This window comes from Anguilla anguilla, chromosome 2 (genome assembly GCF_013347855.1).
Source record: "Anguilla anguilla isolate fAngAng1 chromosome 2, fAngAng1.pri, whole genome shotgun sequence".
NCBI classification, from domain to species: Eukaryota; Metazoa; Chordata; class Actinopteri; order Anguilliformes; family Anguillidae; genus Anguilla; species Anguilla anguilla.
Genome location: NC_049202.1, coordinates 37115688 through 37133203, shown reverse-complemented (window position 1 = coordinate 37133203; position 17516 = coordinate 37115688). Strand labels below are relative to the sequence as shown.

Genomic DNA, 17516 nt, shown 5'->3' with positions numbered 1-17516 from the left:
AAGATGGAATGGTAACCAGATTCGGAGAATTGGAGTAGATCCCTCGCTTCAACATGGAATTATGAAGTCACCATTGTAGGGAGACTAGAGGTCTTATTAAAATTTATTGTTTACATGTTTTATTTATTTAAACACAATCAGAAGAGATTGAGAAGTCGGCTTTATTTGCTCCGTTTTAACCCACCAGATTTGTTATCATGGCGATAATTTGACGTTGTATACAAATGGAAATATACGTGCCAGGTTTGTAAATTAGATCTAGTTTGTATTTTTCCGTTCCTATCAGTGTAGATAAACATACATTGCTCAGATATGAATGTGTATGTGAATGTGTACATGCATAAGCTTGATGTAAGTCCCATAAAGGACAGTGAAGGAATTGTACATGATGAACAGTTTTGAAGCATTCTGAAGCATTTAATATCCCTTAAAAAGTCTAGGTATGCCTTGTTGAGGAAGAGTGACTTCCATAAATGTTTTCTTTGTGCAAGTCTGACTGGCATGACCTGTCATATAAGCCTGGTATGACCTCTTATACACATGCAGTCATGCACCATCAACAATACCCCAACATTGATCTGTCCACAAAATTACAAAGGTTTTAAGTGTGCATGTGTCATATAGCCAGGAGGACTCGATGACTCTGCAAGAGGACTTACAAATGACATCATGTCCGTGACAAAGCGCAGAAGATTGAGAAACAACTAACTGCCTTGCGGGAAAGAAATTGAAATTAAGGTCTGAGGAAGCTGAAACAGAAGTCATTGGAAAGGCATTCATAAAATTAAGTGAAGGGATTGGCAGAAATCTATCAGCAATGGTCTGAAGGCCAGTACCAGGGTGCCGGGGAGAATTCTTAATTTGGAGAGGAGCAAATTAAATTTCCTGGTGGTCCCAGTGAGGTTTCAAGGCCAGGGTGTGTCAGGTTAGGTAACATCACAACTGCCTCTCACAGTCCTGTCCTGCCCCCCTGTGTTTCAGCCTGTTTTTGCACCTTATCACGCAAAAGATAATTTACAAGTGTTGGTGAAAAGAAGCAGGTGCGTGACCTGGCCACCAAACCAAACAGAAATTGTTCAAGAACCATTTGACATTTTAAGGGAACGTCAAGTCTATTTCTCTTCCATGGCGATAAAAAGGTAACCTCACTATCTATGTGATTTATCTGATTTATCTGTGTAGACACACACTCAGGGGTGGTACTGTCCATTTTGCCACCACTATATGTGTATTAGCCTCTCTGGGATTGGATATCAGGGTTTGCGGGGAATCCCATTTTCTTCCTCAGCCAATGATAGTGTTTCCCGTGGGTTCTCGGTTGTCTTTTCAAATCAAGGCAAGGTTGATTGTGGGCTAAATCTTTCTGAAGGTCGACCTGTATTGTCAATCAATGTCTCACCCTACAGCTGCTGTAGCTACATGCTCTTTTTTTCTTTCCCCTGTGCACTTCAAGTGGTCACTAGGATGAGCTCAAGCAATGAAGAAACTGCACTCTTGTGCATTAATTAACTATTGGTAGGAGAGGGGGAGGAGTTGCAATGGACAAGTTGCTTGCATGTGGATGTATATAGGGTTGATTCTCATAGCATGGAAGGTGCTTAACCCCACACTTACTGGTATTATAATAACGCTGGAGGAGATAAAGGGGTGGGGGAGGTGTGGGAGGTATCGTGTGCAGTTGGCAGGAGGACTGATGGGAAATGAGGATGTCTCCCATGAGGGAATACAGCAGTAATGGCATCCCTCTGTGGTCCTCCACAATGCAGTGAGCATAAAATCTATTAGGGGTGGAGGGTGATAAAACCGGAAGTGGGGGTGGTGTCGCCTGGAAATGGGTGGGGTTTAACATGGAAGCTGTATTAAAAGCCAAAAATTCCAGATTTTTACCATTATAATCACTGACACTGCTATTGATGAGATATTAAAACATCAAAGTCATGGTTTTACAATGACACCAACAACAATTCAGTTTAATTTAATAAAAACAGCTAATTTGCTTTTTAAAGCTGTATTTAACAAACAATGACCTATATGCTAAATAGTCATAACAAGCTTTTAGAACACTGAGGTAAACAAATAGTGAAATCAAGTTTCAAACATGGACAGCATGTTTTTATAAATCTAAACATAGTTACTCATCCTTACTCTGAGCTGCATAGTACAAATTGCATGAACCCCACCACCACCCCTACCTGAGGAGCACTGAAGTCAGTTATAAACTGCTAAAAATAATTTTATAATAAAAAAATATTCTTATGAAATCTTCATTATGAACTATTACATGCAATGAACCCCAAATAAAATAAAAAAACAACAAAATGTGAGGCTAAAATGTTTTGATTTTTTTTGTTTTGTTTGCTAACACTTTTTCTTTCCTCTTTGTTGATGCCTCACTTTACCAGTGTGTTTGATTTGCATTAGCTTAAGTAAATTAAAGAAAAAATCGTAATGCTTTCCAAGGTGGAATACATCTTAAGCTATTACGCTTTACTCAAGCCACCCCAAGTTGTATTTTTGCACATGAGCTGGGAGCAGTCTAGAGCGATGGGGAGACACATTATTACTGGCCATACTGAAAAGTTGCTTGAAACACCCGTCGGGGGGCAGGTCGGATATTTGAGAGCCTCCTGAGGCAGTGCTGGGTGCACCATTAGCCAACAACCTGTGTCTGTAATGTTTGAACTCTTGAAAGGCTGCATTTTTATAGCGTAGGCATAATACCGCTACGCTGATGCCCAGCGGCGTCAGCTGTATCCAGCTTAATAGGATTGATTTCTGTACCGGCAACAACCTAATTTCATAAAGAATACATAATCATATGTTGCAAAACTATTTTCTTGAAATAAAGGAGATGACTGAATCAATTTCAGCATTTACATTTTTAAATTATAGCTATTTTGTTAGTTCAGCTAAGGGAAAATGTATCAGGACATGGACTATTACAGGAACACAGAGAAAAGCGCTAAATGTGTATCATAAAACACAAAATGGAATAGAAGTTACAAGTACAAAGTGTAATATTTTGCTATAAGTGCAATAAGTCATTCAGCGCATTTCTTTCTCCCTTCTCCTGGAAGTGTACTTCTACATAGTCACGCACAGTCGCTCTCCTCTTATCAATTTCACAGAGAACGCGCAGCTTCGGTGATTTGCTTGGAGCACACGCACACAAATCAGTTATATATTTCACGCAGTTGTTGTGTAGCTAAAATATTTAGTTTATTCAAAGTCTCAGTTTTAATGAAAACCCCAAAATATGTTGTTCTAAGCCTATCATTTCTATAACTACAGTGTCCACGATTATTCATCCCCACCCTAAAGGCTTTATCAACCTCACCACAATTGCAGTGAATGAATTTTCAGTGATTACAGGTATATGTGCGAAATTAGTTTCGATAGAGCTTTATTGGGAAATTCGTGACAACGCACCAGTCATTCAATTGTTGAATAGCGTGCCAGGGTAGACAGGGACACGTTTTCTGTCTACTCTACTGGGTAAATTTTTAAAACACAGTCAGGTTATTTTAAGCCCAAATATTTAGGAAAGTCGTGGAAGGAGGATATAGCATTTAAGGAATTGGAGCCATTTTAATTTTAAAGTCTCCAAAGCCCCTTGGCGTTGCTCTGGCCTATCTAGTGTTAAGGGAAACTGTCACTCACTGTCTCTCTGCAGGTGTGTGTGTGTGTGTGTGTGTGTGTGTCTAATTGAGAAACCTGGTGCTGACTTCTGAGCGAATGGCATGAAAGAGGTGGGAAGAAAAGATCCGAAGCCTAATAATATTGGCCAAATTCAGGAGGAGAGAACCTTCGGAGAGAATGTATTATTCAAATGTTGCCGAATAGCTATGGTATTTGTATTGGGCACCATCCCTAGAATCTATGCATGGCCCAGGGCGCCTGGACTGAAGACACAAGCAAGAACAGATCGGAGTCCTGGAGCAATCCCTGCAATCTGTGATCTTTTACTATTTATGGACAATAGCTCCTCTTGTTCTGTTTGTCTCTCGCTTTTCCCTTACCAGTCCGCTGTCCTTTCTTAGTCATTTCCATTATATCTTGCACTCTTTCCTCATGTCCCTCAGTGAGTCCGATGTGGCAGATGTGACTCTTTAAACAATCAATTACAATTTAGCTTGCATTGCTTCCATCACACTCTTACATTACAATCAATCAAGTATGGAACAACTTTAAAGGGACCCAAAAATGAAAGAAAGCTATGTTTCCACTTACCTGGAGTCCCATCTATCCATCCATATAGTTTTGCATTGATTTGACAAATGTTTTAGTTATCTGCTGCAGCTCAGCCTGATGCAACAGACTTCAGTGGGACTAAGTTTTTGTGGCACTGAAAACACCAAAAATTTATATTTGAATACCTCAATAGCGACGTCTTTTTCAAAATATAGTGACATAGTTACTCACAAACATCCACAGACCTTGTTGTGCAGTTTCATCAAACGCTACTTTCTACTGAAACACGCCAACTGTGTATATCCATGCAGAGTCTCCACCAAAGCATGCCATTATTCTGGGGCACAGTGTCAACATTGTTAAAACAATGTTAAAACAAGACGTGTAGCTGTCGTACCTGTAATGTAACCGGGTTTGGCAAGGTCAGGACCCAAGTTGCCATGACTTGGCCACCCTGGGGTCCCAACAGGCAGAAAAGTGATTCACTGCCTGAAAAGACATCTCTCTCTTAGGGGATAACTTTGCAGGGAAAGGCCATTCCTTCATTCCCTCATATGCTTAGATGAATGTTTTAAGTTCTAAATCTAGCTCTATTGTGAAACACGCCTTTGCAGAGACTTGACAAAGAAAAACAAAAGCGGACTTTATTGTCCTTGGTCAGAGAATGAATGAATTCTCCAGAGATTAAAATAGAGGAACTTAAAAACCACCCCTCAGCGAAAAATGTACAAGACTCCATTTCCCGTCTCTTTTTTCAATCTCAGTTGGACTGGGATGGAAGACAGACTGGTGAAATGGAGGCGGCTCAAATGTATGGCCTTTGGGGAGTGTGCTCACAGACCATCTGAGTCTTACTGCATTGTTTTCGCATCCTGTTTTCAACTTTGTTTCCTTTCTCTTTGCGTTTTTTTCACTTCATATTTTTGAACAACAAAATAAAAAATAAAAATAGAGCGTAATCCTGTACTTACATCTGCCCTGGTGTGGGCAAAAAAGGGCAATTTCTCAGCTAGATTCTTGTAGTCTCCTCTCCATCCATCCATGCAGTTACTTCATTGGCTATATCATTAGGTCAGCAGGTTTCACCCTACAAGCATAACTTTTTAATGTGTAAGGAGACACTGGACAGCTTTCCCTTTCTCGGCTCAGTTTATTGGTGAGAGTGAGATGTATAAAATCTTGTTTGACTATGTTTTGCCATTTAAGTAGACATTCCTCATACAGTGCAATATTACACAGCAATTATACAGGGCAACTCAGGGTCTAATGTCTATTCTGCCCTGTAGCTTGTAGCGGTGGCAAAGGATCATGTTCAAATATATATTTTGAGGATTGGTGCTATAATTTGAAGTTATTAGTTGTCCAAGTTTTAAATTGGTTTTGAAAAGTGTCTCAGTTTGCTAATCATTATAAAGACAGATCCCTGTGTGTTGAATTTTCCCCATGTGCAAGCTTTTGTTTGCATGAAGGAGAACAAAGTTGCATAGTCAAAAAGTTTTAAATCACTCTCTAGGCTTCACTCTTGGCTTAGCACCCCAGAACATGGGGTGTGGTTGTACTTATTTACATTAGCATTTTTCATTACGCTATCTTATTAATTATAAATGTCTTACAGTTGTGGAATTATGATCTGTCTCACGAGGGCACTAAGTAAAATATTAGCTACATAGAAAATTTTGTTTTGTGCCAAGAGTTATTCGTGGACGTTATTTGGCGAAATAGCCAATGTGTGGCGATGCATTCTTATAAATTAGTGACAAGACCTGACTGTAGCCTACGGAGTTTTCACAGTCGGTGATCTGTGCGCATTGTCGCTCGTAACGCGCGTTCTGTGAGCTTCGGACAGCGAATGGAATGGGTGTCAGTATCGAGAGTGAACGGGTACACGTGAGCATCCCTTGAAGACAAACTGTTAGAAAGTGAATTACTGTGCGTAGCCTACAACACGGATATAGTAAGGTTATTAATTTAAAGACATTCTCTGTCAAATTTAAGGTATTTTGGTCGAATTTTCGTGGATCGCTACTGATTCAACAACTTTAATGTTATGTTTTTGAGGATGGAGAGTTTTGGGAGATGGGTGGCAGAGGAAAGAATTCGGCGTACGGACCAGACCGCTGCTTAACAAAAGCGGTAATGTTTAACAATCTGAATAGTCAATTCGTTTTTTATAACCATCGATGGAGAAGTAGATAGCAATAAACGGGAACACTGAAAGTGTATTTTTGGCAGAAAGCGGACTTAAATCTCAGTCGAATCACGGCTGCGCTTTACCAGCGTTGCGGTGGGAGTAGCTGGCGCTAACGTCAGCCTATAGCTAGTTAGCATATCTAGCTAACCATCTACAGTTGCTATGTGAAACATACAGTATCTAAGTTAGCAAGCTAACAGTCTAGCATTATGGTTTGTTGTCAGAACTTTGACTAGCTAGTTGGCGCTCTGTTTTTTAACAATTGTAGCCTATGTTCGCTACCACATATTAATAAATGGATAGATGCACTTAAATTTAACAATGTGATAAGTCCAACATTGTTGAGAAGATAAAGTTGTACTTGGACAAGGACGAGGAGAAGTACTATAAAGCGGAATCCCGAGCAACTTCACTGTCCCGCGAGCGGTAAGAAACCATGCACCGTGCATTAACGTTAGAATTCTTTGAGATGGTTCGAGATCTTATCAATGCGCCGAAAAACAATTTCAGCGCCACGGGGCTTTAAAAAACGACACAAACGTGCATAATGCAAGTTTGCTACTATAACTTTTTTATGTATAGCTAGCAATAGCATTTGGCAATTAGTTTGCCTATGAACTTGGTAATATTATAATGTAAGATAGCTGTTTCGAGTTGAACAAACGAACCAGTTGAACGAACCCGTGGGTAACTAATTTGAAAACTAACGTTACATTACCATGGTCTATTGGTTTACTTTCAGATGTCGACGACATTGGTAAATGTGTGTGTTGACAAAATCAGTGTATGGTTATGACAAATAACAGTGCTTATACTTAAGCAATCATAGTTGTGGGATTTATAATTGCCCCTTGTCCGTAACAGATTATGTTTTCGAGACTCAGATAATAAAATAATTTTATAAAATAAACTGCTTGAAATAATGTAACATTTACTTGTTTTGCGCTGGTCTGTCGATAGGATTAAAAACGTTAATTTGCGCGGAATTAGTGAAAATAATTTCTTATTTCTTCTACTTGTTACTCCTTTGCCAGTGTATAATTTCCTTGGTCGAGATGGTAGGGCACCGTAAAAGATTGATCTGAACTGGTTAATTAGGCTACAGGACGTCGTCCACGTCGTTTGCTGAGTAGCACAGGAACGAGTTTCAGATCGGGGCCACAGCAATCCAGCATGCAAAGCGTGATATTCGCCCCTACCTGGCGAACAGGTCTGTGCCGAATGCATTCCTTTACAAATAACTACTTAAAACACCCCTGCGACGTACAATCGCACTCTTGTAAGATATGCTGTACAAAATGCAAATGTACAGAATGGTTACACCAGCTCAAAGCTGTGGGGAGCGGGATTAATTCATTCTGAAAATGTATATTCTTTTCAGGTTTTACAAATGAAATGTAGTTTTAAATGAACTGTAATTTAGATTTTGGCAAATGTGCATGTATTAATTTACAAACGTAAGTTTTCTTCTTCTTATTATTATTCTTTTTATTAATTGTATGATTTTCTACAGCTCACAGAATAATTCAATACAAGACAACTGAAAACAAAAGAATTTAGCTCCAGTTGCCTTGCATAATAAGAAGGGTGTTTTCTGTAGTCACAGTACTCAAACTTAATTGTGCGAACGTGTGTTGGTGGTCGAGTTGGAATACTGTATGACAAGGAGTGCTGAAAGTGATTTGGTGTAACTTGCTTTTGCAGTGCTGATTGAAGGTCTTTCTATAAGCAATTTTGACCCATTGTTCATCTCCATGCTATTCTTATTCATGGGGGAAATAGGTGGGTCTTCCTTTCTATTGTCTAGTATCTGCCATATACGTACAGCACATACATACTCAGTTAATGTCTATCTTTCATCCGGACTTAAAATACAAAAATTGGTTGAGCCATGGCACAAAACCAAGAGTCTCACCCTGTTCTTATATAGAACCTCGGAGAGTGGACTCGGAGTCTGTATTGGGCCGAGCCGTTCCCCATTGTATACATTTTCACGTGGGTGTTTTCCATTATGCAGCCTACAGGCTGGAGTTATCATTTCCACAGCGCATCCAGCAGGCAGTTCATCACTGTCCTCTGTGTCACCGCGTCGCCGCTAGCGCCCCCGGGGACTATGCGGGGAGCCCAGGCGCTCGGCTGCGGAGAGAGAGAGATGAGGACCAGATTCTGTGTGGCAGCGAACTGGCTCTCCGCGCGTGTGGCGTTCGCTCCGTACTTTATTCAAAAGACCGCTGTGGCTCTTCATGAATGATCACGCACACTGCGCCCTGTACCGAATCGTACAGCCTAACTCTGATCGGTTGTATACTGGCTTACAGGCATACATTAAAGATGTATGACAACTTATTTATCGTGCACAACTTTTCACTTTTACTGTCATCTGGCCTTTTGAAAAATGTGTTTGAGAGTGTGATACAGTATAGGCGCTGTGTATAATATTAAGGGGAAATTGTGACAGTATGATTTTGTGATTTTGTATGCATAAAATATGCTATAACAGCACCTTGTTCTCCTACCAAATCTAAGTGTGCGTAAACACCAGTAATCAAAAAGTAATGCACTTCAGATGTAATAGCAGATGTAATGTGTATGTTCCACTGTGTTCTGCCTACACTGGGGTGGAGATGTAGAGGGATCCAGCCCTACCAGACGAGCTCGCCGGGGTCTTTGTGTCTGGGTGTTTCTGTGAAATGGGGGGGTTGTCCACCGCTGGAGCTCCCCGCTGGCGCTGAATTTCATTTAGAGATGACTGAAATGAGAAGCACAAGCCTCCAGTCGCTCCTTCCAGCTCCTCTCTACCCGGGACTGTAGAATGGACCAGATGGCATGCAGACCGGTTCTGGTTTGGATGTGGAGGTAGGGTTGAGGGCTTATGCATAATTAGAGAAGTACTGGGGCACCCAATTGAGTAGTATCATTAGTAAGAGCAGGGTTATTTAAACAAAAGGTAGGGTATTGTGTTTTGAGAATCAGGGACGGCAGCGAGGAATTTAAAGTGGAAGATGTACGATTAGGGGTACCGAGGGTGAGAGTTTCTGGAAAGAGGGGGAACCAGCAGCAAAGGTGCAGCTGCTCTGCTGGGGTGCACGCTCTAGAACAGAGTGGATCGGGCTGCGTTAGTGCTGTTTGGGATCAGACTGTCCCTTCGTTTTCCCCTCTAGCGCACCCCCTGGTGCCGAAGCGGGCCGCGAGGGAGGAGGGCAAGGCAGCTTCGGGGAGCTGTCCTCTGTTGGGGGTGAGCTCAGGTCTAGGAGACAAAGGGGAGAAAAGAATATAGGCCATGCAATCACTGCGGGATGTGCCTGTGTGAATGTGCTTCATAGAAAGATTGTGTGTGTGTGTGTGTGTGTGTGTGCATGCGCGCGCGTGTGCATGCTGTTAAGGGGGTTTATACCACACAACATTGACCATGTAAATTTTTTGTATTGCATTTAGGCTAATCCATGTTTTTTTTTTTCTGTCAAGGCAGTTGATTTATACCTAAAACATACATTTATGTGGAATGAACATGGACATGAATGGTATTTAATGAAGTTGTGCATTGGAAAAAATAGGTTTTATTTAAGCTCAGAAATATAAATTAATTTGTATGTTGTATGGTATTTCACTTTCAAAAGGCTTGCTTTTTCACCAAGTAGCCTAACCATTTCTCTAAAACCATATAGTCTCATGTAATGCATTTTCTGAAGTATATGTGGCTTTGAATGTATTACAGCTCTCTATACACATAAACATTAGTTGAGGTCATTGAAATGTTCTTAAACAATGTAGGAATGTAAAATTCTGTTGGGAACTTAATAGCTTATTTTAATGCGTAAATCAGATCTAAAGAAGTAAATGGCTTAATTGTGAATATAGTAGAATATAGTTTTGGTGGTAGTCTTCAACAGAGGAGGCTTTTTTAATGCAGTTTGCAAGTCAGTCATTATGATCTGTCCTAAAATTGGCCGTGGTGACTTTTATTGTTGATATTCTTGTAATGGTCGTGAGAAGGCGGCCCCCAGAGTGCATCACACAGTACCAGAAGGACAACGTATTTACACCAGAAAGGATGCTTAGCCTTGAACGAGCCGACTATCACGTAACACATTGGCTTGTATGTAATGAAAGGAAGAGAGCAGGGAACAAACACAGAGGATTAGACTCTTTCCCAGTGGGAATGTCACTGTGGAGGACAGGACACAGAGTCCCAGTTCAGACCCACACACAGGCTCTCTCTCTCACACACACACACACACACACACACACACTCACTTGTGCTCTTGCTCGCTCAACTTCTCATGCTGTACACACACAAAAACACAGATTTATAATTCATATAGCTGAATACACATCCTTTGTGCAGTCTCCTGTGAATAGGAATGGAACCTATGAACATGTAGTGAGAATAGATTTTGATTTAAAGCAAATGCACCATAACTGAATTCAGAAATTTTTTAAAATTATTATTATTATTATTATTATTATTATTATTCATCATAAATTGTAATTGGCTTGTACTACACACACACACACACACACACATATATATATATATACAGACACTCACATAGCTCCATAATATTTGGGACAAAGACTTTTTTGGCTCTATTCCAACATTGTCGATTTGTGATCAAACAATTCACATGTTAAATGTTTAAAGTGCACATTCTCAGCTTTTATTTAAGGGTATTTTTATACACTTTGGTTTCACAATGTAGAAATTACAGCACTTTTTGTACGTAACCCCCCTATTTCAGGGCACCGTAATGTTTGGGACATGTTAATGTCATGTAAATGAAAATAGCCATGTTCAGTGCTTTGTTGCATATCCTTTGCATGCAATGACTGTTAGAAGCCTGCGACCTGTGGATATCACCAGGTTCTGAGTATCTGAAGCTCTACCAGGCCTTTATTGCAGCCATCTTCAGCTCCTGCTTGTTCCGGGGGCTAGCTGCCTTAAGTTTTCTCTTCAGCATATGAAATGCATGTTCAGTTGGATTCAAACGGCTGAACGGCTTGGCCAATCAAGAATTTTCCAGTTTTAGGCTGTGAAAAACTCCTTTGTTGCTTTAGCAGTTTGTTTGGAATCATTGTCTTGCTGTCGGTTGAAGTGCAGTCTAATGAGGTTGGAGGCATTTGGTTGAACTCAAGTTGACAAGATGGTTCTGTACACTTCAGAATTTGTTCTGCTGCTATCAGTAGTTACATCATTAATGAAGACAAGTGAGCCAGTACTGTGGCAGCCGTACTGTAACCTGGGCATCCTGTTTTTGCAACTAACTAATGTTTTGCATCTTGCAGTGTAGCCTCTGTAGTTCTGTTTGTGAAGTCTGAGACAGTAGTCACTGACACACCCATGCCTGCCTCCTGAAGAATGTTTCTGATTAGTCGGACAGGTGTTTGGGGTTTTTTTATTCATTTTGGTGAATGAAGAAATTATTTTGTCATGAACTGTAGAGGTCTTCCTTGGCCTACTAGGCCCTTTGTGACTACTGAGCTCACCAGTGCTCTCTTTCCTATTTAATGATGTCTCGAACAGTTGATTTTGGTAAGCCTAAGGTTTGGCCTATGGTCTCCCACATTTTTTTATTTCGCCACCTCATAATGGCTTCCTTGACTTTCACCACTCTGGTCCTCATGCTGACAAACGACGATAACAGACTCCAAAGGCAATCAGAAGCCTAGAATCAAGACTCGATACTGAAAGCTCTCTTATAGGCCTACTTGCAGTAATGAAGCAACTGAACACACCTGACTAATCAGAAACACCTGTGAAGCCGAATATATAAATAATATTTGAAAAAATAAATAATACATTATTTTAAACAATATTTGAATATATCATTATCATTTGGTTTAAAAAATGTCACAGAATCACATTTGCAGATGAGATGTTCTGATAGCAAACATACAGCAAGCCAGCATCTTCAGCAGCAGCACCTGCTTTGTCAAGGGTGACAAATAAGTGTCTTTGCATCCATGTGTATTCCCTACCTTCTGAGCAATTCCTTTTGCAGTCCTGATTTTACAGTAAATGAGTAATTAATGCCTGAAAACAGCAGAGATGCAGTGGAAATCTGGTCAGGCTTTTGTGACTCTGCCCAGGTTGCATTCTGATAAATGACTGTGTGTCAGACTCCAGCTGACTGTTTGGGTGTTTCCAGTACATTTTAATTTAATTGGAAAGCGCTTGGTGACGATGGGCATGGCTCCAAGCTGATCCGCTGCTGTGAGTACAGACTGTTGAAATGGAGTGCACTTAACTTTACACCATTTTGGCCATGGTATTCTCAGCTATGGTTTATCCCCTTGGTTATTCCGTGTGTCACATACTCCCTTGTAAACTAAAACCTCCAGGTTTGAGGCCATCTCCGCATACAAGCTGTCCTCTCCCACTAATTTAATTGCCCTTTTGCCCCTCTTTTTTGTCTTCCTTCCTCCACACCATGCATTTAGGTTTTTGGTTTGCCCTGCCTGAAATAATGCCATCCATACCAATGGGGCCACATTCACAGCATTTTAAAAAATAGGTTTTCTCATAAATGGTATCTCAGTCACCATCCATACACTGCTGCCTTTTTTTCTTGCCGTGTGATTGGAAGGCTTGATTTTGATTTGTGTTGCATTTCTTGGCCATCCTTGTCTGATTGGTGTAGAAATCAATTTGGTACTAATGGACTGACTCAGGAATCCACCCTTAAGTTCCTTGAGTCACTTGATTTTGGTATTGACGCATAATACCACTGTCATGGATACTATGAATGACTTGTAGCAGGAAGACAGGTTTGGAAGCCATGTTAGCGGCTTTGGTACTTCAGGTGCTCCCCTCACACACATTAAAAGAAATATAGCCTGTATCATAAAAGCTCAGATTTGTCCTGCACGGCACACTTATGATTGGCTGTATGGGGGTCAGAGACAGGCCGCTGAACCTCAGGGACAGTGGCAGCCATCTGCCTATCCACGGTGGGAGGGAAAAGAGAGCGAGCACTTTACCACCGGAACGGCCACAGCAAGTCAGGCGTTTAGATGTTTGGGGGTATCGAATTTCAAATAACTTGTCTGTTATTATGGCTATGCCTTTCTCCATTTGTGAGTTTTCCTGAATGGCTTAAAACTCTGGTATTGTTAAAAATTCAATAAAAAGGAAAAATAAGTAAAACAACAAATGTAACCAATCTCACTTAACCATATGAGTCAGTCACTGCCCATGTTCAGACTTGAAAACATGGAGTAATTAAACCTTAAATAGTTTAAAAGTGTCACATGATGTGCAAAATCACAGCAATTTTATCTCTCACAACTGTTAATACTCAGACCCCACTTGCACACTAAAGAGCCTCTGTCATGTTAATTGTGAAATTGCTTAAGGTTTTCTTTCTTTCCAAGTAATTGAAATTAACAAGATAGATTAACAGAAATGCTGAGGCCAAATAATGAATATTGTGGCTGAGGCCCGTACTTGAAATGTGGTGTAGCTACTTGAGGCAATGAGAGTCACCCCTTGAGCAGTCTGGTCCATAACTAGCTTTATCAGTTCAGCCAGCGTCAGGCGGTATCACTGCTGAATGGTACTGGTGCCCCAGCTGTGTGCTCTGTCATGGTGTCCTCCAGGTGCGTGTTACAGCCTGCAGCCTGAGGCATGCGCATGTACGTAGGCACATGGGTATTGCCCATAAGGAAATTAAGCGGTAGCCATCTCAGTTCTTAACCAATGGGCATGTGACTGGTGCTTAGAAGGCCACTCTTCGGAACCTTGCTTGTCTCTTGCTGGCGGGGATCATGGCTGAGTGATTGCTGTGAAAGAAACTTAAGATTAATACGTGTCCGCCCCCGGGGAGCCTTGCGACCCCTGCTCCTTGTCCTAGAATCCCCTCTTTCACCAGTCCTATCATAGTGGCTCTTTGGAGACCGCGGGCAGAGAGAGAGAGATCCAGGTTTAGCCCTGCAGGGTCTTGCTCTTCAGGATCTGCAGGAGGATGTGTCTGGTGTCAAACTCACAACTCCGCTTCGCTGCGTTGGGCTGACATCTGCCTCCGTAACAACAGAAAGTCAGTAAAATCACCTTTGCTCTTTTTCAGATGAAATATGAAAGGAGTCAGAGTATAAAATGAGCAAACATGCGTTTTATGAAAAGAAACACTTTGCCCTTTTGCTGACAAGGCTGTTTCCAGTCCCGTACCCCCCAGTACCTGTATATAGCTACTCTGTGGTACTGACTGACAGCTGTAGCCTACACCATTGAAGTGCCCAAGCCACTGATCACTGGAAACGCATAAGCTGTCAACATGGCTACTTGCTTTCCCAACACTAAACTCACCATAATAGCCACATTGTTTAGTACTTCTGTTAAAAGTGGCCAGAAGACTACAAATTTTAGTAAAAATCATTCATTCAAAATGGTTCAGTTCTATAAATTGTTCAACCCATCACATCTGTGGCTCAGTGGTGACTCTTTTTAGCCATTCTTTTTCCTGCACTATTATTTGTATGCTAAATTAAAACAAATCCTGAATATAATGGCTGGCAAGTTTCCAAAGAATGTCACTAAATCAGCACTTGTTCAAAAAGATGTGTGTGCAAAACTGGCCATTTGCTTTATTTTTGCATTTGGTGATAGCTTGACTCTAAGCCAAGTGAGCTGGAAAATATGTAATATATAATATGTGTTCAGACAACTGAGATGTGGCACAGCCTCACATCTAAGTTGCAGCAGAGATTAAGATCAACCTTGTCACCGATGTCAATCAAAAAATATCTTATGAAGGCTGATTCCATGGTCGAAGCGTCATGCTTTGCAACTAAAATGTGACATAACCGATCATTGTACATGTCAGCTGCACTCGCCAACTATTTGGGCATGGTTGCGTGGTCACTTGATTTTCATCACTGTGTGAATCAGTGATTAATATGACATGGAAAGCGTTCATGAACTGCGCTTGTTTTTTTGCGGATATACCCTTCAGGATTCATTTGAAACCTTGTAAATAAATATGGAGCCGTCAATGTGCCCTCTCCTTTACCAGATATCACTCCTGTGGATGGCAGATGTGTGTATTTAATTGGATTGATGATTGGCCACAGTATTACATTGCTTAAAAACTGACTGGAATGAGTAAAGCCAATGGGCTTTTCAGTAAAATTTGCATGGAAATTCAACAGAAATGTTCTGTTCCAGAATTATCTATAATGAGGAACTGTGTGCTAATGTAGCCTTGATAACGCAGGCTCCTGTGGGGTCCATGTGTGAGACATTGCAGATTGAGCCTGTCTGGAGTAGGGTGGGTTTAAGTGGTAAAGAAGATGTCAGTATTGTACTGTGTCATCATGCTGTCAAAACCTAATGTGATTAGCCTGGCAAAAGTGTTTTTAATCAAAAATTATTGTACACTTTACTCAAGTTGTTTGCCATCTTACTGTGTAGTTGTTAAAAATGTATTGCCTCTTTCAGTTCTTATCAGTACAATACAATAATTATCCACAGAAAAGTCCAATTTACTGCAGTGTAGCTAGGGGAATGAAAAGGACATCTTGAAAACAGGCTCATAGACAAATATCTATGGACAGACTTTAAGCTCTTTGTGATAAAGTTACATTGGGTGTTCCAAAAAAAAGTATTGGATCATTGTTTTGGCAGTGGCTATGAGCTAAGCCCTGGTTTGAATTTTGGTGTTAATGGGTACTGTCAAACACCCAGCCATTTATATTTACACAGGAGAGGCTGAATGGAACAGACAATTTCTTAGTTATTTCTGCGCTCCCAGTTTGACTCATAGTCCCAGTGATGGGTCTTTTGCTGATGTACGGTGGACACTTGTCAAGGAGGAGTGTTACAGACCACTCAACATCAATACAGCTTCCTGACAAGCTAAATTGCAAAGCAGTCAGTTTGCCATACACATGTGTTGTTGCTTTTAAGCAACAATAAAACCTTGTGTTTGTTGTTTGTACTTAACAGTGGCCAGTAGTAGCACTTGGTAATGGCTTAGTCTGTTTTCTGTGAATTCTGTCTTTCATAATATGTGGTGTGTTCAATGTAGCCTGATGCATACTACTAGAACTGTTGAAGTGGGATGAGTTGTCATGCATTCTTGTTTAATAGTTGTCAATCTGTAGCCCTGCAAAGTCACAAGACCTGGCTGATGGATCACAAGTTATAATCCACTTCACTGTGACACGATTAAGTCTTTTCTGTGTGTTAAGGTTTACCTTTAAATCGCTAGGACCCAACCACCAATGATAATAATAATAATAATCATAATCATAATCAGAACAATAATACATTTCATTTGCTTTTCAGGTTACCCTGGGACACTGCAGCATTTGAAGTAAAATAAAATAAGAGTATAGTACAGAGTGTAGTTTCTGCTCTTCTTAGTGAAATTAGCCATCTTCTGATTGTGTTTCCCAGACTCACCCCCACGATCACGGTCTCTTGTGCGCTCAGATCCCCAAGGGGCCGGGAAACAGTGGCTTTTCTAATGAAAGACAGGGGGACTGGGGAAGGCTGCTCCACTCAAAAGGCATGTCTTAGGCATTAGTCATTTTCTCCATCCCTCCATCTGTAGTCACTTCCTCCTTCCCCCCCTCCCCTATTTGTTTCTTGTTCAGCATTTTGCCAGTAAAGGATTGTTGAGTGTATTTCTCGGGTTTGAGTCACTGTGATTTAATTCACCCTGATGCGTCATCTTATGGTTAATCTTCATTTGCTTTTCTAGAGCGCTTCACAACTGTATTGTGATCTGGACACTGGAAGGAGTGAGAGTTGGGGGAATAGGAGCGGGAAGACTAGAAATAGAGAGAGAGTCAGAGAGCGAGACTGTGCATTCCTCCTCAAAACAAACAAGAGAGAAAAGTTTTGTTTTGTTTGTTTTGTTTTGTCTGGTATTGTCTTGTTTTGGTTAGTTTGCACATGCTTGTTTGGGGTTTTTGGGGTGCGTGGAGCCATGAAGCTTGAGTATCACTATGAGTAAGGGACATAGCAGTGCAGTCACAAACTGTCTCACAGGTAGCCTGTAAATCATGGCTGTCAGTTTGCAATTCAAACACAATTTTATTGTCAACAAAATTAGTGTTCTCAAGTGTAGACAAATAAAAAATATTTAATCTGCATAATTTCACTTTTTCACCTACTGAACTCAACCCTCACCCT

The 17516-nt window shown here is 40.8% G+C and overlaps 1 protein-coding gene across 5 annotated transcripts in view; it reads left to right on the top strand.

Moving 5' to 3' along the window:
• Positions 1 to 17516, top strand: part of LOC118221037 (gap junction gamma-1 protein-like) — a 61873-nt gene that overhangs the window by 11499 nt on the left and 32858 nt on the right. The window lies entirely within an intron of this gene.